Source organism: Lissotriton helveticus, chromosome 11 (genome assembly GCF_964261635.1).
Source record: "Lissotriton helveticus chromosome 11, aLisHel1.1, whole genome shotgun sequence".
In the NCBI taxonomy this organism is placed as follows: Eukaryota; Metazoa; Chordata; class Amphibia; order Caudata; family Salamandridae; genus Lissotriton; species Lissotriton helveticus.
The window spans coordinates 66,617,430-66,643,328 of NC_136072.1; the positions used below are offsets into that span (position 1 = coordinate 66,617,430).

Consider the following 25,899-nt stretch of genomic DNA (forward strand, 5'->3'; position numbering starts at 1 on the left):
TCACCTTGATAGAAAATTGAATCAATATCAATCTAATGAAAGAATTAGATTGATTTTGGGCCCTGGCTCCCCTGAATTTTCAATTTTCTATCAGGTTGAGTGTTTTCTCTTTTCTATGGCCAATAGAGATTAGTCATGGTTTTTATTCAACGCAGCCGCATTTCCTTTCCGGACCACTATTTCTGTGATGGTGGCGAATTGTAGGGGGACACAAATTGCAAACTGCTAAATAAAAGTTAATTAGAAAAATTTTACAACCCCCTGCAACTCTGCAGTTTGACGTCAGCACTGAAGTCACCGTACTGAAAACAAATTATGTTGTTCACTGTTGTGATATCCCTTGCATAAATTGGCAGAGCTTTGATTGCCCTGTTCACCAGTCGCGGCCAGCATGACTCGCGGTCGGGTGGGGTCGGCTGGGAGGGTCGTGCGGGGGGAATATACATTTTTTTTTAAGCTTACCTTACCGGGTCTTGTGCCGCCACCGCTCCTGCCCGGATCCTGCGTTTTCCTGCTGCTTTCCTGCTTGGCAGGAACAGGAAGAAGGCAGCCTCCCTCCTCTTCCCTAAGCCAATCACAACGCTGCAATGGCAGAGTTGTGATTGGTGAAGACGGCAATACGCCGGGCGCCTATGTAAATGTAACGGTATTTATAGAGCACCCAGCTACTTCCCTGAGGTAGTGTCCTGGCACTGTCCGCATACCGCTTAGGAACCCTTCCTGGTTTTCCCTGTGAGTGTCCACTCCTGGGCACCCACAGGGTGAAACCAGGCATCCCAGTGCATTTGGGGCCGTTGTGTAGATTAAGCAAGCTATTGCCCAGAGTCACAGAGTGGGACCCATGATTAGAATAGGCACCGAGGCGAGAATTGTCAGGTCCGATGAAATTGAGCCCAAGACCCGCCAAGGCGGGTATTGAACCCTGGTCCCAGGCCAGACCTCTGCATCAGGGTCTGCCGCTCTAACCATTTGAGCCACACTTCTTCAATGGGGATGCCATTTTCTCTATGTGGGCTGCAGCCTACATAGAGAAAATCCAGAGTGCCCATGACACAGCATTAGGCAAGCCATTTCTCCCCAAACCCCCAACCAGGCATACCCTTCTGCTTTCTTGCAGTGCGAGAAGCAGAAACATAAAACGGTATTTAAAATACCATTTTATGTTTCTGCTTCTCGCACTGCGAGAAAGCAGTGGGGCGATGCTTCTCCGCCCTAATGGAGGAGCCGCCCCTGCTGTTCACACAGGGGAAAGCATGCCCCAATTAAGTGGAGCCATCTGGTCGCAGTATGCAGATTACACACCAGACTCAGCAGCAAGTGCTTAGCTTGCTGTGCTATCTTACAGGCAGCTGCCACCAGCCAGCTATAGATGTCATTTAGGGGTAGCCATGGGTCGCAGCTGGGACCCCTGGCTTGCCCCTTGCTACCCCTGGCACTGCTTGTGCAACCCCTGGCCTCAGAGGTGGAAAGATCAGTGCCTGGAACACAGGGGCGGCTTGTCCCAATGGAAGTCGTTTGGAGCTCCTTTTTCCTTGTTCTCTGTCAGATGTGTTATTGCACAAATAGTGAATAAAATTATTCACTATTAGTGTAATAAAAAATGGAGCATAATTAGCTGGGATATGACACTATCTAGCAACTAAGGTATGTAAAAATGCTTTTAAGTTTATGTTATATGAATGCTTGCAGGTGAGTGTGTTTATCTGAGAGGGAGTGTGTGAATGTGTGTGTATGTTTCACGTGTGTGTGTGTGTGTCGAAGTAAATGCCAAACGGTGTGGGATGTCCCTCCCACTACCCCTGGCATTTTGGTGAATTGTCGCCCATGTAGCCAGCTGGTGTCTGCAGGTAAAGACGTTGATTTGAGAGGGAGAGATTGGGACATTTTTCAGTATACAGACCCCACTCGTGGCTTCAGTAGCAGGACTGGACCATGTGCTCCTCGTGGAGGGGTGGCAGCGGAAGCAAGCGGGGGTTATTGCAGCGTCACATTGTCTGTGCCAGACAGTGCTTAATTTGAGGCGGATTCTGGTGCTCAGTACGGACACTTAATCCTCAACACCAGCGCTTTTCAAGAGCATCAGTTAAGGACACATTCATTTACTGGAAGATTCAGTGATTTGCCCAAAATTACAGGATGTTGAGCGGACCCAAGAGTCGAACCTGGTTCCCCAGCTCCGAAGTCGGCAGCTCTGGCCATTATGCCACATCCTCATGCTCCTTCATGGTCAGTAGTTGGTTTTGTTTTAGGCGACGATAACAGGAGAAAGGGGCTGCCGCAAGCTGCCTCCTGACGAGAGCACTTATTTATTTTTTACAAATTACCCACTGGTGCCAGGGCCTGTTCGGCCGGGAATCCCCGGCCACAGGAGCTGGAGGCAGGGTGAGGCAATGCAGCTCTCTCCTCCTGCTGTCAGTGAAATATGATCTCTCCTCAATTAACCAGCCTGCTGCAGTGTGCATTAGCTGCAGCTGAAATCCGCTTCTGAGGGAAACTACAGGAAATTACGGCCGTTGTTTTTCTGCAAAGTGAAACACTAAGGACATCATTAGGAGGGGCTCTGATTTATGTGTAATATTCATCCCATAAACAAAAAACAGCACCAATATCACTGAATTTGTCATGCAGATATTGGTACTTAGTGGATAAAAAAATCTGCATGCCCCGGTATTTACCGGCTATTATTATTTTCCCCCAATTAATATCATCTGGTTTGACCTGCTGAAATGTACCCAGGGAATAGTTTTTAGGTCGAGCCTGAGCAGCGCATACGCTGCCCAGCGAGCCTATGCTGTATTGGAGTATGGACTTAAAGCCCCGTCCACACTCCGCCCATATTTGTCATTGGCTTGTGTCATTGTCCTTCTTAAATGCTGGCTTCTGATTCGTTAATAGGCTTGTTAGTCCCTCCTTAGTGCCGCCTTGTCTTCATTTGTAACCTCCCATGAGGACTGGTCCTTTTACTTCAGTTGTTACACGGTACGTCTTATTTAGTCTGTAAGCACTATTTTCTTTAATGAGTTTCTCCTCCTGCAGCAGGCTTTCCTGCAAAGTCAGTGTGCCATGCGTGCTTTCACTTTCCAAGCAGCCCGGGACAGTGGCGGCCGCTTCTTTGAAATGAAATAGGTCTCGCATTTACAAGAGTTTAAGCTATTGGCATTGTAAATGACAATGCCTTTTATTTACGTGTTAATTATCAAAACATATCAATAAAAGGCTTTGTTATTTACAATGCCAGTAGCTTAAACTCTCGCAAATGCGAGACCTATTGCATTGCAAATGCTTGTTTTTATCCCCCCAAATATGAACGAGTGCAATAAAAACATATAATTGATAACCAAAGTTTTAAACGCTGAATAAATGTGCAGGGTTTGCATCTGTATTTGGAATAGAAGGAAATCACACAATGAAAACAAGGGCATTTATAAAAGGCGTTAGAAGGATAAACAAGAGGTTGAAGACTGATGTCCAACGTGGTGGGCGTCTGCTTCCCTGCACTTCCCTCTGACAGTGACCCTATCGTCCTGCCACCACTCGCCCTTTCATTGTGCATCACAGCTCCATCATTAAACGATCATAAAGGAGGCAGGTTCCAATCCAAATTGGTGGTAAGGCGGAGGGGAGTTCTGCGGAATTCCACCAAGTTTTTTGCAACTCCGTGGAATTCTAAGTAGAGCAACTCCGCGAACTCGTCTCACCCCTAATAAACATAATATAATATAATATAATATAACTCTCCACAGGCTCTGGTCCTTCTCGATCTATCTGCTGCCTTCGACACAGTCGAACATTCCATTCTGGTCGACCGTGTCGGGGGTGCCGGCATTCGGGGATCCGCTCTGGCCTGGCTCACCTCATTCTTAGGGAACCGCACTCAAGCCGTACAGTTGGAGGGCCTTCTTGCCCCCACCTGTTCTGTCCCTTGCGGGGTCCCCCAGGGCTCGTCCCTCTCCCCTCTTCTTAACAATCTTTACATCTATCCTCTCATATCCGCTCTACAAAAAATGGAGGTCACGGTATTCAATTATGCCGATGATCTCCAGCTCATCTTTAACCTTTCCTCCTCCCCTGACTCAGTTCTTAATTTTCACTCTATCCTGATGTTTATCAGTGACTGGATGAACGATAACCATCTAAAGTTAAACCCTGATAAGACTGAGCTGGTACTTACGGGCAGCTCTCTCAGCCCCTGGACCTCTGCCTTCTGGCCCTCTTCCCTTGGTCCCTCTCCACTTCCCTCTGCTTCTGTGAAAACTTTGGGTATCAAAGTCAGTAAGGATCTCACAATGCGCCCTCAGATCAACACAGTGGTCTCATCCTGCTTTCTGTCCCTTAGAACTATAAGCAAAATTTCTCTTTTTTTTTCCTTTACAGCCCTCAAACTCATTCTTCTTGCCATGATCCTATCTCGCCTTGATTATGGCAATGGTTTGTATGTAGGTATCCCTGCCTACGAACTTCGGCGTCTGCAATTAATCGAAAACCAGACGGCCCGCCTGATCCATCGACTCCCCAGGTCTCATCATGTTACCCCCCTGCTAAAAACTCTTCATTGGCTGCCCATCTTGGAGCGTTCTTTATTCAAGATGGGCTGCTTGATCTTTTTGGCTTTGGCTGGTGCTGCCCCAGCCTTCATCAACTCTAAGATCAGAGCTTACGTCCCCAATAGAGACCGGCGCTCCTCCACTCAGTTCCTCCTAAGTTCCTCGCTATAGGAGGAAAAAATTTGGAGGCATGAGGTTTTCCACCCTTGCCCCTCCTTTTTGGAATGCCCTCCCCTTTGCTATCAGGTCCACTCCCATCTACATGAATTTCCATAAAGCTCTCAAAACGTACCTTTTTTCTCATGCATTCACACTACAGTAGTCCTCCTGCTCCCCTCAGTGCCGTCCGTCCGCAGCGCCAAGAAACCACATGGTGATCGAGCGCTATACAAAACCTTTCAACTTCAACTTCATAATATAATATAATATAATATAATATAATATAATATAATATAATATAATATAATATAATATAATATAATATAATATAATATATTATAATATAATATAATATAAAATAATATAATATAATATAATATAATATTAGTGGTATCAAAATGTATTGGCAAAATTCATACCTAACCAGCCAATAGATCTGACACTGGCTAGCCATTGCCATAACAGTTCAGAGGATTCAGAATTTAAATCAAGTACCATTAAATTGGGTAACAGTACCACTTCTTCCTTGCAGAGATGCAAGGGCGGAAAACAGTATCACAGTAAGTGCTTTATAGGAGCAACTTATTGTTTTCATGGCTCAGTATTTTAAAAACAGTAATCAGCATGATGGTGGCATCAAGAGGAATGCCACCAAATGACTTCAGACACCTTATTTTATTCATGAGGCAAACCAGCTAGCAGTCACAAGTCATTTAATTAGCCCTTTAAATTCCATCAAATTTAATTAAGCAGGAACTGGTATATAACTGAATATTCCAGTAAAATATTCTTAAATTGATCATGTTGGTAGTCACACGTGATCGTCATGGTTTGCTCATGTTGTGATAAGGCGGGCGTTGGCACTTTAACACACTCACGTTGCATTTTGCCCATGATGTGATCAGGCTGGTAGTGGCACCTTAACACACTCACGCCTTAGTGTGCCAGCGTAATTTGTCTGGCAGTTGTATACACGCCTTTGCCTATGATTTGGCCTCCAGGTTTTTACGGAATTTATTTTTTAACATTTCCATCTGTATTTATCCATATTTATTTTTAGCCATCTTATAGGTATCTATCCATATTTATTTTGTGTTTTGCGAACAGATGTGCTGACCTGTATATTTCCAGATTTATTTTACAGTCAAACGTGCACTCAAATTTTGATGCCTGTCAGGTTTTAGCACATTACAAGTCAAAATATAATAAAATAATAAATCACATGAAACGAATTAGCATAAGAGCACACATGCATGTTGAGAAGTGCAGTAATTTAAGCAAATCTCATTCAGCTTTCTAACTCCCCATGCTGCCAAAATGTACAGTTGTTTGCCTGAAGGTCAATAATCTTAGCATGGGGAAAGGAGTTGGCCTAACAGCTAGGGTGGTCGACCTCATATCTTGGGAACTGGGTTCGAGTCTCAGCAAGGACATGCAGCATCCTGTGATTCTGGGCAAATCACTTAATCTCCCTCACAACTGGTGCTCGTGTAAAGCGCTCAGATACCTTCGGGTCAAGTTCCTGCTATATAAAAGTCTGTAAAAATAAACAAAAAACAAATGGAGAGTCACTCGAAAGAAGCCAATTTATCTGTATTTTTCCACTTTTGAAAATAAATACAGACGGGAAACACAATGTTTTTTGTTAGTGTTTATCAATAAAAACGGCAAACAGGGAGCCCTATCTATGATATAGTCAGGTTGGCATGGGTGACAATTCACCAAAAAGGCAGGAGTAACACTTGAGTGTAAGTAAGATTAACCCTTCAACTCCCGCCCTGCACATTCGTCTGTTTCAGAGGTCTTTGAACTCTGGGGTTGTCCCCAATAATTCGCATTGATCTCTATTAGGGCACAGGAGCATTTATTGTGCCCCTTGGGATCAAAGACAAACACCTTGTTGGAAACAGGGCTGTGTTTTTAGTAAAGAAAAGCAGCGAGCCTCTCTGTGATGGACCACTAGCAGTGCTTAATTTGTGCCGGTGGTTTCCGGTGCTCAGCACCAGCATTTAATTGTCAGCACCTGCTCTATTGACAGTCAGCAATATGGTGGTGCTGTCTTTTTAATTTCGAGATGAGCACAACAAACATGTTTACTTACTGAAAATGATTAATACTAAATTGTGATTACATTATGATAGGTCTGTGTGGCCTGAAATAGTCTGAAGTGTCACACTTGTAGAAGTGCGATGGTTAGGTGTTATGTTGGTACTTTCATTGGAAGCGCTAGCGGAGATGGGTGGTGCAGGCTGGAGTCGCCTTCCGAGAAGGGTTCTGGCTCTGAGTCATTTATAAATTAAGCACTGGCCACCAGTAACATATTTTATCATTCGTCCCCTGGCTGGCAGTAGGTGTCAAAGTGGGTAGGTCTGCAGAATCACATGTTTTTGCTTTCCAGGAGAGTTGGCAATGCCATGTTGGCAATTGTGCCTTTGATTGCATTTTTTGAAGGGATTAACTGAGCATAACTGCAGTGTTTGACTTGTTAAGTATGTTCAGAGCTGCCAGTTTTATAGAGTAATTGTCAGAATAGGTTGGTCATTCTGGAGTCCCGAATCATTTTGTTACACGAGTGGGGTGAGGGGTGGCGTGAAGACCACTGTACTTGCTACTATCGATAATAGGGGAAGATGAATGAGCAGAATCTACAGGAAGGACACAGGGCCCTCCGAGCCTCTTTTAGGGCCAGATGTATCAAGCGTTTTACCCGTTTGCGAACGGGAAAAAGCATTTTGGCATGTATCATCTCAAAAGGCATTCGCAAAATTGGGAATTACAAAAATTGCCATTCTCTATTTTGCGAATGAATTTAAGGAATCACAATTTGCAATTCCTTAAATGAAATGCAGGAAGCGAAAAAAAATTGCGACCTGGCTTTGAGGAATAAATTACCACCAACTTCAAGTTGGTGGCAATATGCGAATTCCAAGAAAAATCCACTTTTTTGCATTTTTCTAGGTGCCATGTGGCGTACTGTATGTGCGCCACATGTGCACACATGCATATTTCAGGGGTGCAACAGGGAGTCCATTTGGCACCCTTGCAGCCTTGAAATTGCATGCGCAATTTGCGAGTACCTACTGGGTACTGGAAAATTGCGCATGCAATTCCCATTCATTCATATGGGCCTCTAGGCCTATAGGAATGAATGGGAAGCCCTTCCTTATTTTCGACTCGCAATTTGTGAGTCACAAATAAGGAATGGGTAGGAATTGCAATTTATTTTGCGAAACCTACATACATTGCATTTTGCGAGTCCAGAATACCCAATCGGTAAAATTCGCTATTATGGATTTGCAAAATGCAATGTTGATACATCTGGCCCTAAGTTCTTGTTTTTCAACCTGTGAGGCGTGACCCCTGAGACTAGCAGTAGCAGGGGGCATTGCCAAGGGTATCTAAAGGCAAGCCAGAGGTGGCATAACCACCCTCGACTCCCACCAATTGAGGTTTAAACAGTGACATGTTGCAACAGGTGTGCTTGAATATGCCTATTTTGTATTCAGGCTGGCGGTCACACATTGACCATCTACAGGGGTATATTTAGTTAAAACCCAGAGACCTCTCATTTTTAACCCTGTCCCAGAAAACCACTGAATAAAGTTGATCCGACCCTCTGGGGATAGTTTTAATCACACTTTTCATTGCACTCTGCCTGTCACTGACCCTCTAATTTGACAACAACTCAGCTCCTCCCCTTTGGGGAGTTGTCGCCCACACCAAGGACCTTGCGGTCTGGGTCTGAGGAGGGAACCCAATGATGGGGCATGTCATCCTCGGGTGAGTGAGGGTCCTCGCCCTTTCAGAAGCTCTCTTCTGACAGTCAGACATCAAATGACACACACATATATATAACTATATATGTGTGAACTGTGTATTTTTTTACTCTCTTCCCATTGACCAGACATCCTTTTTTGTGAAATGTGTGATAGACAGAGATCCGTGTGCATCTGGTTGGGCATCTCCCATTAGATCCTATGTGTGTATATGAGTCACATATTAACCCTTGCCACAACATGACGTGTATTTAAAGCGCTCGATCACCCAGAAGGGTGTCTTGGTGCTGAATAGCAAATGTTTATTGTTACCCAACTCAATGGTAGTCATTTTATCGACCTCAGATGGATGAAAGGCTGAGTGGACCCGCCAGGATTTGAACCTGTGACCATGAGGTTAAACACAGGCCACTGCAGTGGACACATTAGTCCACTAAGCCACCTGACCCGGCTTACAAGTGTTACAGAACCTACCTCATGCTCTCAGCACAACACAAAGGCACACGCTGAAGTTTTACGGGGTGACGTCACATCTGTGGGCACTTTGTTTCTACCCTAGAGCTTCCCTTCTCTGCACAAAGCATTGGACTATAGGTTAAGTTAAGGGGTTTAAGACTACAGGTACCAGAATGCATTAGATGGGTAATAAGGCCCAGGACTCGGCCTGTGCTCCTATTGGCACCTAGCAGCGGCGGCTAGTATCAACCGGGAGGGAGGGGCTAGTGCATGCTCAAATTAAATGAAAAAACATAAAAATAAACGGGCACGCGTGCGCACATAAACCTAAAACAAAATAAAAGTAAACTTACCTTACTTCTGCTCCGGACCTTTCGCAACTGCAGCTCAGCCACCAGGAAACTCCCTACACCAATCGTGTCGCTGCTGTCAAGCTGTGAGAGCAGCGCTCTGATTGCAGGGAGCAGCCTAACTCAGAGCTCCACAGCGCTCTGGAGGCCTGCACTTCATCTAACCCAGCTGTTTTAAGACAGCTGGGTTAGATGTTTCAAAGTGCACATGTCTGGCTGGCCATCTCAATACGGACGGACAAAGGGACATGCGCACTTTTAAAAGTGCACACATAGCCCACCCTCCTCCCTGCTGCTATCATTCAAGCGGCGGCTCCGCCCCCATCCTGATGCTCGGTTCAGGACAGGTGGATGAAAAAAAAATGGTAATGAATTACCATTTTATTTTTCATCTTGGGCTTTGGGGGGGGTTTTAAGTAGGGCGACACTCCTCCACTCAAACGGAGGCACCGCCCCTGGCGCGTAGCCCTCTGGTAACTAGAACGCACTCAGAGATATCAGCACTTACTTCACTTCAGGCTCGAGACTAAACTCATCAAAAGAGTGGTCTGCTCCAGTGAGTTCCAGTGAAAAGCAAAATCTGTTCTGCATTCTAATGTAAAATTACCATCAGTGAAGCCTTCAAAACCGTCCGCCACTCAACAAAGACACGTTCGCTGGGAGACAAGGCACTCCCGAGCAGGGCCGGGCTGGCCGTTGCGGGCACCGGGCAATCCCCCGGTGCGCCGCAAGCGTGGGGGCCGGTTTTGGGCCCACGGGGTCGTTTTTGTTACTGGGCCGTTTTTGCAGCATAGCAACAAAATCGGCCGAAAACCGGCCCGGCAAAGAGCTTGGTCACATCCCCCTCCCTCTCCCCGGGGCCAGCTGAGCACTTTGCCAGGGCCGGTTTTGGTTGCCAGTCCAGCCCTGCTCCCGAGATCGTGAACACGTCTGTCTGTAATTCACACACACAAACCCTGTTTATGGTCTAAGATTGGCATGTGGTTTTATATAAAGCAGTTCATGCTACAAAGCTTATATGTGGTGGCAGTATGAAGGAGGATCAGGAAGTGCTTAATTTGTAAAAGAATGAGTACCCAATGCCCTGTTCAGATGTTTTGAATCCACCTCATGCCTCTTTCATCCACCACCAGACACTCCCTGCCCCTTTATCTCACTGCTGCAGGTTCCTGCATTCCCCTTTTGGGATGGTTTATCTTTTACTTCCTCCCTCGTTCCCTTTCGTGTGTTCTTTCCTCTCTTGTTCGCGGTCATAGTCTGATGAGCAGGGGTGACGCCTCCGTAAGGGCGGAGGAGCATCACCCCACTGGTCAGTCAGTCAGCGGTCAAGCGAAAAATTGAATGGCCACTGACTGACTGAGCTGATGCCAGCAGTGTAGGGAGGGGCGGACCGGGCATAGCAGGGAGGAGTGGTGGTTTAAAAAAAATATATATTGTTTTCCCTAATCCTCCATCCCACCCACCTACTTTTGTATTGCGGCAGCCGCCACTGCTGATGACAGAAAGGAATGCTAGCCCCCCAAAAATAAGTGGAGGTGGCCCATACCGACAACCACCGGCTCAAATTCAGCACTGGATTAGGTCATCAGGATTCCAGAGCATGGGACAAAATCACTTCTGCATGTACTGTCTACTTTCTAATGCATGTGCTGTAGTTATGGAAACGTTGTAGTGTTGCACTTAACTTTGACCTTTCACCTCTGACATCTGTTACAAATAATTGCCCCATGAAATTAGCCAAATGGCCCTTGATTATTGAATTCATTTTAAAATTATTTTCTGTTCATGCCCTTTTGACTTTTTGTATGTAAAATATCGAGGTCAGTAATATCGACTGTCACATACGTCGAATATCGACTAAAGATATGTGGTCCAATAGAGGGACGTTTATACTTGCGAATCTTAACTCCTATCTGCTTACCTTCATGATAGGTTCGTAGTCGATAGTGTGCTGTCGATATAAGTGCAGGTCGATATAAAACATTCAATATTTTGCTAAATGGTCCTCCGCAGGTCACTTTATTTTTCAAGCTTTTTTATATAAGTTGATAGCAGTAATACTAGGGCCGATTCACAGAACTAACTTAAGACAAAATCCTAAACTTACTACTTTTGGTATTCACTGAAGTTAGGATTTTGTCTTAAATTTGCCTTAAGACAGTCTTAAAACAGATGTAAGACAGACTTAAGTTAGGATTTTGTCTTAAGTCTGTCTTAAGTCTGTTTTAAGACAAACTTAAGACAAAATCCTAACTTCTGTTAAAACCAAAAGTAGTAAGTTTAGGATTTCGTCTTAAGTTAGTTCTGTGAATCGGGCCCACTGTGTTAATATGTGCAATGCTTAAGTTACAAAATGTGCCCACACACTGCCTTGTTAATGGGTTGACCTATGTTTTTCTGTATCCATTTTATTGCACGATGCACATATAAACAGTATCTGAAACTCTAATCACATTTGCTGCTTATTTTTTACATGTATCAGATTTCTATCCCCTCTTCTAGTTTCACTTTCACTAATACTTCACAACTTTAGTTTTGTCATCCATGTGTTGGTAACTGCTTTCATCACATATGCAGTATGAGTAATCTAAATTACTTGCCTGTGCAAGTGCTGCTGACACATTTTAATAAAGTTTTAAAAATCATAAGGAACTCCATTGTAGTTCGGCTACCCACAATGCATGTGGATGGATGGAGGGCAGCCATCTTTAGTTGTAGTTTCCTATGTTTATTTGAAACTCAATTACAAGATGGCGACTATGGACGCACATACTGGTTTAGTGACTTTAATGATGGCGGTTTAAAAAACAAAAAATGTGCAAGCAAAATAAACACATGTGAGCGCATGCAAGGCCATTTTGGAACGCTGTGTCTTTGCCTCAGCTTGTGGAGCACTTCAATAAGCACTAGCAAAGCCATATACAAGTGAGCTGGCGCCATATAGCTCACAGCGGCGGCGGGGGAGGGGGGAGTTGGTGGGTGTTGTGGGGGTGTCAGAGGGAACCATACCCTGCACTCGGGGTGGATGAAAAGGAGAGATTGGTGAGGGTGAGTTGGGCTAGCATGTTCCTTTATATCTCTCATCCCAGTAGCTTGGAATATTGGAGAGAATCACATTTAATACTGATTTATGTTTTGAATATGGCACAGAGGCAGGATTTAGCTTCCTTGGCAACAACAGTTGGCAGACTCAAAGCCTGAATCAGCCACCTCCTTCTGAGTGCTGCACAGGCTTGGCAGTGCCCCCTCAGTCATGTTCTGCCTCAGTGACCTAGTGAAGGAATGTACATCAATTATGTATAATGTCCAAATAGCTTCCATTTCTGAAAGATACCCATAGATGTCAATTCTTTCTATTTCCTTTCCAACCTCGGCTATGGTTCCCACTCTTATCCATGAAATAAAGTGAACAGATGCACCTCTAAACCATAAGATAGTATCATCTGATAAAAACGAATCCCTCATACCAATCAATGATAGAGTGCCCCTCACTCCTATCTTTTTTAGTTTAAAGGAAAACTTTATTGGACATAAAGAATGCAATGAAAAAAGTAATATACAGTATTAATGTCCAAAACAATGCAAGTAAAAAATCGTAGGTAATATAAAGAGAGAAAAGGGGAGGAAGAGTGGGGAAAAGGAGGGGAGGGAGAAAGAGAGGGACAGGGACTCAGCAATTAAAGTACAGGATCCATACATAAAATGTAATATTTTGGAAAAACTTGCAAATTGTCCAGAAAACATTATATAAAATAAAGAAACAAGGCAGGAGAATGCAACATGGGGGATTGAGCCGAGGAGTCTAAGAAGGTAGTAATGGATAACCACAATAAATCACGTTTGATAGCAAGAGTAACAGGATAAACATATGCTCTATCTAGTCTATGATTAAAACAAACACCATACCACCAAGCCTGAAAGGAAATGGACGATGTGTCCTTCCAAGCCTTGGTAATTTGCTGAAATGCCACTGCCAGGAGGAGGTCAATAATAGAAGTATTAAAATCAGAGTAGGACCATATATCAGAAAGACTACCTAGAAACCCTCACTCCTATCTAACACCCTACGAACAGATACCATAGGAAATGTATTTGCATCATTTTATCAGTTACACAAACAATTATTTTTCACTTATCCCTTCGTGATGCATTTGCAATAAAATTTCATCGCGGAGTAGGGACTGTCGGCCACCTTCCATGACACAAGATGCAGAATTTGGTACCTGCCCTGTACACATATGTTTGTTAAGGCCCTTCACATCTCTCATGTCATGCAATATGGCCAGGTGTGCAGATGGGGTGACCCCAGGGTGACACCCTTAACAGATGACAGCATCTCCCACACTCTCTCTTAAATTGATTTAACTTAATTTCAGTCCACAGAATGACAGTAACTCGCCTTCTGGCCTGTCTCACGGGTGGGTTTAAGTCAGTCCTGTACAAGTTTTAGGGAGTTCGTTATTTTTGTAAAATGTTGAAGTATAAATATTTAATGAGTCTCGAAGTTTTCTGTTGCGCAAAACTAGGCGAGCTGTCCCACTATATCACAGTTTGCTAACTTAAGTTGCTGATTGATTCCACATTGGCACAGAATAGGGTACGGAGGAGTGCTCAGAAAAGCTCTAACAATGTCTCTTTAAATAGAAAACATACTATTAGCAACTGTACAAAAGGGCACTCCAAAATGGTAACAGGGAATAGAACAAGCCTACCTCCCAGGCAGTGAGAGAGTCAACGATATTGGCAAGCTTTGCAATCGGTTGAATCGAATTCAGGGCGTAGCATCTGGAAGGGGGAACATCCTTTACAACGCAACCGCTACAACGCGGTTGCGTTACGACGCAACTTTAACAACGAAAGTCGTTACAACGACTTTTGCTGGAGGGCGCTCTAGGATAGGGGATAGTTTAATTTATTATCCAACACCTTCCCTACTATCCACGGGGACTGGTGTTGGAATGGAAAATTAAACTATTCACTATCAGTGCCCCCCCAACGCAAGTCGTTGTAACGACTTGCGTTGTTAAAACTGCGTCGTAAAGGGACGCGTTGTAACGGTACGCATCGTACCGTCATACATCCATCTGGAAGTATTTAAAGGAGCCCCTTTTGAGCAAATGATCTAGTTCATAGATCCCTTTGGGCTTCTAATTCTTCCAATGAAGTGTCAGAACCCCAGTCTTCATACCTGCAAAATACCATATAGGAACTGAAAAATGGAGAATTGGGCACACATGTAGGGCTTTTTGTACCGCCTTTCATTTTACTAGCCTAATATTGATACATGAAGAAAAGTCCTTACGCATTTGTGGTAGGAAGTACACTCGTTGGGAGAGGTGCAGATCCTAGTTTAAGTAACTATCAGCCACATGCATCATTGCACCCGTTTGCGATCCCTAAATTGCGAAAATTAAGGAATCGCAATTTAGAAATCGCAAACTGCAATGCATGAAAAATTTTTTTTTTTTTTTGCGATTCGGTATTTTTCCTTAATTGCGATTCACAATTTGCGAATCGCAATTAAGGAAAACCCTTCCCATTGATTCCTATGGGCCAAAAGGCCCATAGGAATGAATGGGAAGGCATTCACATTTTGCGAATTTCAAATTGAGATTTGCAAAATGTGAATGCAATTTCAAGGGTGCAGGGGGGGTCCAAAGAACCACTCCCTGCACCCCTGAAATGTAACTTCACATGCAAGGGCATGTGTGTGTGTAAATTAATACTTTCAAAAATGCAATTTGTGCATATTTGAACGTTTTCGGTAAATTAGCATGAAGGTCAACTTCCTGCTATTTTACCACTTCCAAATTGCAAATTCGCAATTAAAAAATGATCATGCATTGCATTTAGGAAATCTGAAATTGCGATTTCTTAAATGCAATCACAATTTTAGAAATCGCAACATTCGCAAACGGCCGAAAATTGCGATTCGCACCGTTTGCGAATGCAATTGACTTTGATGCATGTGGGCATATGTAATTTTCCCCCAACACAAAAACTTAACTTCTCTTAGTATTTGGGATAGGATTAATTTATTTACCAGGGCTAGTATACCTATCAGGTAAATGTACCCGGGGATCGCAGTCATCTGATTTACTAGGACCCTGCTCCATAGGGAGAGGTGAAGTTGTGAAAATCGTTCAAAGTTGTATTGTGTTCTCATTATCAGCGGATAAAGATTTGATTCCACCATTCTCTCTAATCCTTTGTTCATTAAATAGCCTAGATACCTGAGTCCCTGAATCCCTCAGTGTCTATCAAATACAACCTGGCACGCTTTAGTAGTAATAAAGGACATGAGGCGGACATCAAATTCCATTTGGTTTATTTTATTGCCCACAACAAGCTGAGAATGAGTTGAGAAGAGACATCAGAGAAGGGATATATGACCGCAGTTGGGTCAAAAAAGTCAAAATATCATTACTTATAGTAAGGGGAATTTTGCCAGAAGTGGTGGTAACACTTCCTAGGGCAGATGAGAGCCTAAATGCTGCAGACAAGGGTTCCTGACAAAAGAAAAAGAAAAAGGTGAAGGGACAACTGACCACTTCAGCACATGCGTTGTCGCACTGAAAAGGATCTTGAGTTCATCCGTGCTCTGAGAGAATTGAAAAGCAAGTTGAAATTAAATGTGAAATCATGGCCCAGTGTGGCACTCTCTAAGGTCCTAAAAAGATAGGCCACTCAACACGATCGAAAGCTTTTCTGCGTCAAGTGAGTGTCAGGGTCTCTTAGAAGGCCATAAGAAGTGCAAGAATCTTCTCTTTTTGTTATTCATGGACTTCCATTGTACAAAGCCTTCCTGAATCTCGCATTAGGGATGGATTACTTTGCATAACATGGCTATCCGTCTATGGGCCAATATCTTAATATCAATGTTAGTCAAAGATATTATGCCCACATGCATCAACATCAATTGCATTCGCAAACGGTGCGAATCGCAATTTTCAGCCGTTTGCGAATGCAATAGACTAATTTGGAATGCAACATGCATTTCGCAATTTTAGGAATCGCAACCATGTTGCGATTTCTAAAATTGCAATTGCATTTAAGAAATCGCACTTTCAGATTCCTTAAATGCAATGCATGATCATTTTTTAATTGCGAATTCGCAATTTGGAAGCGGTAAAATAGCATGAAGTTGAACTTCATGCTCATTTACCGAAAATGTACAAATATGTACAAATTGCATTTTTTAAAGTTTTAATTTACACACACACATGCCCTTGGGCATGTGTGTGTGTAAATTGCATTTAAAGTTACATTTCAGGGGTGCAGGGAGGGGTTCTTTGGACCCCCCCTGCACCCTTGAAATTGCATTTACATTTTGCGAATCGCAATTTCAAATTCGCAAAATGTGAATGCCTTCCCATTCATTCCTATGGGCCTTTTGGCCCATAGGAATCAATGGGAAGGGTTTCCTTAATTGCGATTATCAAATTGTGAATCGCAATTAAGGAAAAATACCGAATCGCAAAAATTAATGCGAATTTTTCATGCATTGCAGTTTGCGATTTCTAAATTGCCATTCCTTAATTTTCGCAATTTAGGAATCGCAAACGGGTGCCATGATGCATGTGCCCGATAGTCTCTAGTTGCACAATCCATGTGATGTTTACCATCCTTGGGGATGAGAAATATGGGTGCCTCTTTCGATAGGGTCTTACTTTTAGTGTTCCCATAGGGTCAGCTTACTTAGAAGCTTGGTGTAGCATTGGCGTAAAAAAGGAGTAAATTTGTCTGGAAAATCCATTCTCACCTGGTGATTTACATATAGGGAGTTCAGATATAGTCTCTCTAAACTCATATGGCGTAATTTCCCATTCCAAAAGATTTTTATCTACCTGCGTAAGAGTCGTATCACAAGAACAGCATTCAAGTCACACCAATGTCTATATGATATGAGGCCTATGTTTGAAAATGAAGGCGTAAGCCTCTGAAATGTTTAGAAGGTGAGAGTGTTGTTGACGTTTCTGGTCTTGTATTGGCCGACGCGCAAACAGGGCCTCTCTCTGCATTAAGGCAAGAAGTCTCCCAGTTCCCCCTTCTCCTAGTGTCTTCATCTCAATTCTGAAGTACTTGCTTAGCTTTGAACATGAAGAGTGTGTCAAGGGAATCTTTTCCACCTCCAAACATTCGTGAATTTGATGCATGGGGTAAGCATTTTACCGTGACATAAAAGCCGTGATAGATCACTCACTGAGTGTTTGGTCTAGTTTCAGTGTCTGTTTTGCAAATGCAGGGTCCCTCACTAGAAGCCTCCTCTATTTTGTCTTCCCAGTTGACCAATATATACATGTTGAGGAGACCAAGCCCTCATTAGCGTCTTCGTATTGTGAAATGTGGGATTACACTAGTTAATTTGCACTTGGTAAATTCATATTTGTGTGTTGACATAATTGAGAAATATGTTCGAAGCCGAATTCCACTTGCACTCAGCAATGACCAGAAATTCCCCTTTCCTAAATCTCATCCATGGAAATGTAGATGAGGGGTGATCATTGCATCAAAAATTAATCCATTGTGTGACGGAAACATGGTCACATGAGATATGTGAAGTCCTTCACCGCCTAAGGCACATCATGAAATCCAGATACTACTTCTCTGTCTTGGCCACACACCACCCTTGAGAATGACATAATTCCTGGATGTATGTAGAGTATCATTGATCCTCACCTGCAAATTCCGGGGCCCAGGCCTTCTGCCATACTTCTCAACTCACTTCTTCTTGTCAAAATCTTATGGTGACGGGTCCGGGTCCAACAGTATCTGCTGGGTGACGGTGCTGTTTTAAACAGTGCCAAACATCAATGGGGAGGGAAAGATAAGCTGTGATCCACTCGGCTTCCAATGGTTAATTCAAAAATCAAGTAGGGGGAGAGTGGACCACCTGTCCTGTGTCACCAGGGTCTCAAATAACGTGGGAAACCATCGTAGTAAAAAACCCTCATATACGGACACAGGTGCCGGGCGGTATATGTTGATTCTCCGCCTTTGTGTACCGTAACAGCATTATCATTGGGTCTTTTCCTTTGTACGTTCTGCTGACCTCCTTATGGAGGAAAACCACCTGGGTTTACAGTAGTGGCCAGAAATAAAATAAAAATGGGTGTGCTCATAATAAAAAAGCGATTTAAAATTCCTAAATTCAAGTCTCTTGTGTTTTATTCTCGAGGCATGTGAAGTAGGAAGTTAAAAACAGCGGCGTGCGTGTTTAGACTTTGTTATTGGTCTATCGCACTGGTGATTGTGATCATCAGGGTCAACACGTTTCAGCCTCCTGGGATCTCTAGAGGCTTTCGTCAGGGCCATTAATTTAAGAGCCTTATTGTAGCTCTTAATATAAATTGAGGGGTTGTTTTTTACTCACCACTATGGTTAATTGGGGTCAGATCGATGGTATCTGAACCTAGAAGGAAAAGAATAGAGAAAAAGGAAGGCAATTGTAGAGAAAACAATGTAGAAACATATTGTGTCATAAATTGGATACATGTTTTCAAAATGCTGTGATGGTTTGTTTGTATATCTTGTCCCTGTATGCTCAGTACATATAGGGGTAGTGGGCGTTCTTTATACACCCTTGAACATATCAGGACTAAAGGTGAGTAGGCAGGGATGTTATGTATGTTTCATTTACTTATATCAGGCTGGATAGGTCTCTATTCTGTGTGCTAGTGGGCGGTCTCTGTTTTTTAAAAGCTCGAGAGGTCTAGTTGCAGTATCTATCAAGTAATCTCTCGTGTGTGTCAATCTTATTGTCGTTGCTACGTAGGGCAGCGTGTGCAGTGCCATATTTACTAAGATGTGGCGCTGTTCGGCTCTCTCCCTGCACTGAAGCACTTTAGGCTGACATGCGCCAACGCAGACACCCTTGCACCATAGCGTTGTGGGAAGAATAGGTTTTGTAATGAAAGGGGTTCATTCCAGCACAAAATTTATGCTCGACGGCTTTTCCCACTTTGTGTATGTACTGTACAATGCAGACACATGCAAAGTGGGCCAAATTAGGCGAAATAAAAACATATCTCATTGTGCTCCTGCCTGGAAGAGGAGTTGGATTTTGATGCAAACTAAGGGTGGGCGTAGTTCGCGAAGTAGCGCTACGCGAAGCTACGCGAAGTGCACTTCGCACTACGCGAACTTCATGTAGCACTACGCGAGCTGCGTAGTAGCATGTTCGCACTGTGCAAGATGTGTTTTCAATGATTGCAAAGTGAGGACAAGCATCCGGCACTGTACAATCATTGAAAACGGCATCTTGCACAGTTGGAGCTGTAGTTTTCTGCTGCTCGAGTAGATTTTTACTTGAGCGGCAGCTTTCTCAACGCGAACTGGTAGTTTCTCATCACGAGCGGTCGCGAGCATGCGCAACCACTCGCAATGAGAAACCTGACCTCCCCGCATTGAGAATCTCGCCGGGATGTCATTTTGCTTGCTAGCGGTCGCGAACATGACGTTGAGGACCACGAACAAGCAAAAAATGACCGCTGTACTACGCTACGCTGCACCACGCGTGTTTGCACTGTGCTACGTGCAGCTCGCGTAGTGCGAAGTTGCGCAAACTTCGCAAACTACGCGAGCATAGCGTAGTGCTTCTCCCAGGGTTAGTGCAAACCCCGTCTACAGTTCTTTGTAAAAACCCATGGGTGGTTGCATGGGAACGCCCATGCACCACACACGGAACACCCTCTTGACCCATAGTAGTGCAAACAGTGTATTGTGCAACTTTACGTTACTTTGGGTTACAATCTAAAGCAAATAACCATTTGCGTTGCATAGTAAATCCCATCATTACACTTTTTATCAGGTTTGTGTTAGAAACGTAATGCGCACCTGTCTCAAAGTGTTTTGTAAATCTGGGTCCTAGTTCCCAGTTAGAAAAAATACAGAAAAAACAGGTGACTACAGACGACTCACTCATTTCCCCATCACCTTTTCCCACTGGCCCTTCAGCCCTTTGTATCATGACATAAATACCTCCAGAATGGTTGTCTAAGGATGAAAAATAGAGACATTGGAAAACATTAGCCTGCTTCATAAAGGGCAGTTATAGGCACAGTATCTGTGGACTGTTTCTCACTGTGGACTGCCAGGTGCTCAAGGACCACTAACCATCCACATATCTCACACACAAACACCTGGTAAAGAAATGGTTTCATCTCCCTCTGCACCCAGGGTATGGTGACCCCAAACAAACTCTCTGCAAAAGCAAACTCAACGAATAAGAGTACGGGTGGAGCTTTAGCAACACTTGCTAAGACCGCTCTGATGTTGCTTATCCCTATGTAAAGGGGCTGTGCTGATGGACGGATGCATCTGGAATACATTGCTGTTCCATATCACCTCATCCGTAGGATACCGCTTGACATTCCCTCTCATCTACCATTCGGATTTGGTGTTTGTGTTCCAGTTAAACATTAAATCGCTGGTAAACACCCGCGGAGCGTACTTCTTCTCTGGTCCCTGGTTACTATGTGTTTTTTCCTTTCATGGCTGATAATCTTCTCGGTAACCAGAATGGATGCACATGGAGAGAAGGTCATATCCTTATTGGGGGAGGATAGATAGAGAGTGTGCACAGACCGAGGTTCCTGGTGGAGGGGGTGTGCCAGGACAAGCTCCTGGATGCAGCAAGAGAGAGAAATAGATGTTGAATGTCACACTCATCCATCCTTTAAAATATATCATCTTCTGAAATGGTCCTCGTGACTGTAGGAACTTGGGACTTGTGCGACTTTGACGGAGTCCCCTAAATTTGGAGTAAGTAGGAGATGAAGCTTCATACAATGTGTAAACATTGAGATAGGACCAGGCGACAGGGAATGAACGGGTACCTGAAGGGGGCGAATCAACATTGAAGCGTCATCCGGGATACTAAAATGTTTCACAAACACAACTGAGAAGTGTATGACTTTTAATGGTAGCCAAGGAGGAGACTACACAAGCGAATCGCGATCAACAGCATCTGCCGCTTTATTATGTACAGATATCATAGATAGTGCATATTTACTTTGATTACCAGTCGCTACCAAGCCGACTACTCATCCTTCCATCTCCCTGCAATATTGCCAACCTCAATTTAAATGTAGTTTACAGTCAGATACTGGGATCTCTGAACATGGCTGAAGCTACAGCTCAAACTAAATTCTTGCACCTATTGCGCTCACTCATGGGTCCTCTTGCTCACTTCTTTGACTTTAATTTCCTATTTAGGTTATTTCATTAGTTTTGCTGTGTCAGCTTTGTTTGCATTTCTATGTCTTCCTTTGTGTCTTATGTTGGTTTTACATCAAATTACCCTTTTTGGATTTTTTTTGTGGATTTTTTTGGGCTATGCTGAGAGGGAGTCTTCTTTCCATGGACCTTTTGCACCCCTCAGTTTGATTTATTTTGCATGTTACATAATACCCTTTGCATGAATTTGCTCTCATTAGTCCCCAGCGAGTGTAATTTTATATTTTATTGCATCTCCTATCATGTTCCACTAATTTACCATACATTTTCCTGCTTTCTACTTGCCATGATTTTCCTCCTCATTATCTTGCTATTACTAAGCCTTTATTGTAGAAATGAAAGACAGACTAAGGGTGAGGGAGGCTAGGTTACACCTGCAGGGGAAGGCGGATATTGAATTTGTAAGGTACGTTTAGGTACTTTGCCTTGCTATGCGAACTTATGACCCTATTCACAGAGATAAATTTACACATGTAGATTTACTCATGTGTAAATTTACTCTTGCAGCTAAGTGTAAATCTACAGTTTTTTTGCTATTACAATTTTTTAATGTAGATATACATTTAAAGTGTACACATACATGTCTCGAGCCCCTGAAATCAGAAGGTGGAAACATCTTAGACAGAACTTACGAGTGCAAAGTTACTACTTATAACTTCTCACTCATAAGTAGAGATCTCCACCACTATGACAGGGATCTCGCTATGGTAAGCTTTTGGGAAACAAATAAGGTTTATTCATTCTGAAAACAAACATTGTAATGTAAAATAAAGATAATTATTAATAACCCAAAAGTAATAAAAATGTTACAGTACATTAACTTAAAAAAATGTATGTTTAGAATATATCAATTTATTGTATGCATATTATTTTGAAACAAAATGAAAATAATCCCACCCTCATTAGCATTTTAATATTTCTTTCATAGTAATTATAGTTAAGCAAAAGTTATTTTGTAATTTAAAATAATTTTACATTTGTATTAAAGGTTTAAACGTTCAAATATTTAAATATAATATCATTTTTTAACACTAAAAACAATTTTATCTATCTATATATATATTCAAGTTAATTTCAATATTTTAACATTATTTTATATAGGTATTAATTTAAGTCCATGCCTCCATTATTTTGTATGATATTGCAGTAGCTGTGAATGGCCATGTGTGGTGCTAGTCTTTCTCCAAGCCTGGTATTGAATATATTTACAACTGTTTTGTGAACTTTTGAGCTGTGGTAACTTTAAAGGTGTAGTTTGTCAATAGAAATGGTCTTACTCCTTTGTGGGTAGTGTTTGTATTAGCATGCTCCTCCCTTACCCCCTCTTTTCCCCTTCCTAAATCCCTTTTATTTTGTAGTAAGTATTCTCCATTTTCCAGCCACTCCCCCAGTACCTCCGACGATTACTACTAGGTAGTAAGCAAACTTGTGGAGATATCCCCAGAAGATAGGAGAGGCAGGGGTAGAGATTTAGACCCATGGGTTTGTGAATTGTGTTTTGTAATAAGTAATAAGAACTACTGTGGTGCTACTTTATGTACTACAAAATGAAGTTTGCCCAGAAAATTAGCGCATCATCCCAACTCATGCTACGCATTAATCTGACCATGGCTTTCACTGCAAGGTGACCGACACAGCAATGTGATTATATTTCTGGACTGTGTGCAAACTCGCTTGTTATTCCTGCTGACTTTTCTACTGATACAAACTTTTATAGAGCCTTGGAAAAGCTCATTGGTAAAGAGACCTGAGCGAAACACGTGTCAGCAGAAGCACTTTAGTATTGAATCCAATAAAAGGAAATACCACTATAATTCAGGAATTTACTTGGACCAGTGTATCATTTAAATAACTCCATGCAGCACCCAAGACGCACCATATTGTAAATCACAATAACTTAAAGGTAGTGGTAAGCATGTCTTTGAAAAGGCAAGAAACCTATTTGCTTGGTCTTTATCCTGAGTTGCACCTTAACTATAACCCCATGCGTTCCAAATGTTAAACAATAAACAGAAAGTTCTCCAACTCAGATGTAGTCAGACTCCATCGTACAGCCTAGATACCCCCACTCCAAATGAGATATCCCTTTTCACCACCTAACACACCAAATCAGTCACCTACACTCACAACACCATACACTCCCAATCTGACACCACCGCTCCCCCCACCTTGGATCACTTCTAACACTTCCGTTCTCACCGGAAATGCAAATGGGCACACCAAAGATATGTAGCAGTAGGTTGTGCATACAATAAGTAGGAGATGCTTAGACAAATAGTGTGTTGTTTTCAGAAGCAAGTATATTATTCTTGCAACCCAATGTATTATACATGGGAACTATACAATTATGCATGTCTATCAGTACATTATGCATGCAAATCAGTATAGCATGCATGAACACCAGCAGGTAATGCATGGAAAACCACTATGTGATGCATGCAAAGTAGAATTGCATGTACGCAAACCAGCATGTTATGCTTGGGAACAAATCCATTATGCATCCATATCTGCATAGAACAATTTCAAAAATATAGGAGGGAACATTTTGTACCAATATATAGCAGTATATTGTATTATAAGTAAGTGCATCATGAGGGTGAACCAATGTGTTATGTATGTGAATCAGTATGTTAAACATGTGTACCAGTATGATAGTCATGCAAGGCAGTCTGATATACATTCAAATTGGTATGCTGTGCCTGCAACTCATACATTATAAGAGCAAACCAATTGGATATAAACATGTGCACTAGTGCTCTACATATGCAGAGCAGTAGTGTAAAATGTGAACCACAATGTTATGCATGTGAACAATGCATGTGAGGGCACATCAGTAGAGCTTGACTAAAACAATATATTCTGCATGATCACCATTTCTGTTATTGATACACACCAGTATTTATGTACTTCAATGCACCAAATGGGCACATCATTAAGTGAAGCTGTGAAGTGATGGGTGGAATGTCTCAATGAATCTCTGCCACTGGTAATTCATCTGGGCCACATTCCAGACCATTGCTTGTTTGCTCATTGTGCCACTCAAGACATAGATCAACCATATGCAAATCAGCCTTGTTCGTGCTCCAGTGGGACCTTTTCAGGCCGAACGGCCGGGTCAGGTCCCTTCTGAACCAGAACACAATCAGCCCCAGATCTTTCAGCAGGACCAAGTCAGGTTAGCGTAGGCCTGGTTCCTAGCTGGAGTGGCATGGTTGGAAAAGAAAGATGGACTGGACAGGCCAAGTGACTACCTGTCTTGAGATTCAAGCATTCTACCCATCACTTGTTGTTCTTCTAAGTGAGACCGGAAGTGCAAGGGTGATGCCCAAACCTGCTCTTTATGCTCCCTCTGCCTTGGGACTCAACCCTCACCTCACTGATGAAACCCAACAAGGCTGAAAGGGATCAGGGGTTGCTTGTGCTCCAATCAGAGAGCTTCTGAACTGGCAGCTCAGGCTGGATTGTTCCTATTGGAGCAGGTCTAATTAGCATATGGCTTGTCTTGTGGCAAAGTGGGCAAACATTCCACCCAAGTTGATATTAAAATGCATATTGGGGATATAAACCAATTAGATCTGCTTTAAAAGTGACACCTTATTTCTCAAACAAAAGGCTTGAATATGCATTATCCAACATATTGAGGTAAAAGATCATTATTATTGTATAAAAATTAATGCATCGCATGCAGATCAACATAACTTGCGTGAACCAGTGCTTTTTGCACAAGAGCAAATGCAATATGTTTTTGATAAATAACAGATACATAGCAATGTAGTTTCTATAGGAACCACTATGGTTGATATAAGTCGATATGTGTCACAAAAAGGCAATCGTTTTTGGCCTGTTCGGCCTCTCGTATTGATCGAGCCCTTGCCGTCTCAATCACTGGTGGCAGCTGGGGATTCAGAACAAGAAAAGCACGTACAGCTCATGTGGAATGGAAGAAGAAATGCTGTAGAGCAGTGGTTCTCAACCTTTTGACTTCTGGGGACCCCCACTAAATCATTACTGGAACCCGGGAACTCCCACTAAAGCATTATTGGAATTCTGGGACCCACACTGAGTCTTTACTTGGAGCCGGGGACCCCCCACAGTCATTACTGGAAGCCGGGGCCCCTCCTCGCAGTTATTACTGGAAGCTGGGGACCCCGGAAGTGTTGTCAATGATTTGACGTGGAAAACAATACACAAAAAATGCTGGAAAAGGATTTATCAAACAAATGCACAAATTATGACACATTTTATTTAATTGGCAAACACATACATAGAAAAAAAATCAAAATTCTAATTTTAATTGAAAGTTTGGGGCTTTTCTAAATGCAATTAAGGCACTTCATCGTCTATACTATATTCCGTTTGATGCACCTGCACTGTTCC

The 25,899-nt window shown here is 42.8% G+C and overlaps 1 protein-coding gene across 1 annotated transcript in view; it reads left to right on the forward strand.

The window, feature by feature from the left end:
• The window catches only part of VWA5B2 (von Willebrand factor A domain containing 5B2), a 397,568-nt gene that overhangs the window by 35,014 nt on the left and 336,655 nt on the right, over window positions 1-25,899 (forward strand). The gene's annotated exons all lie outside the window — the stretch shown is intronic.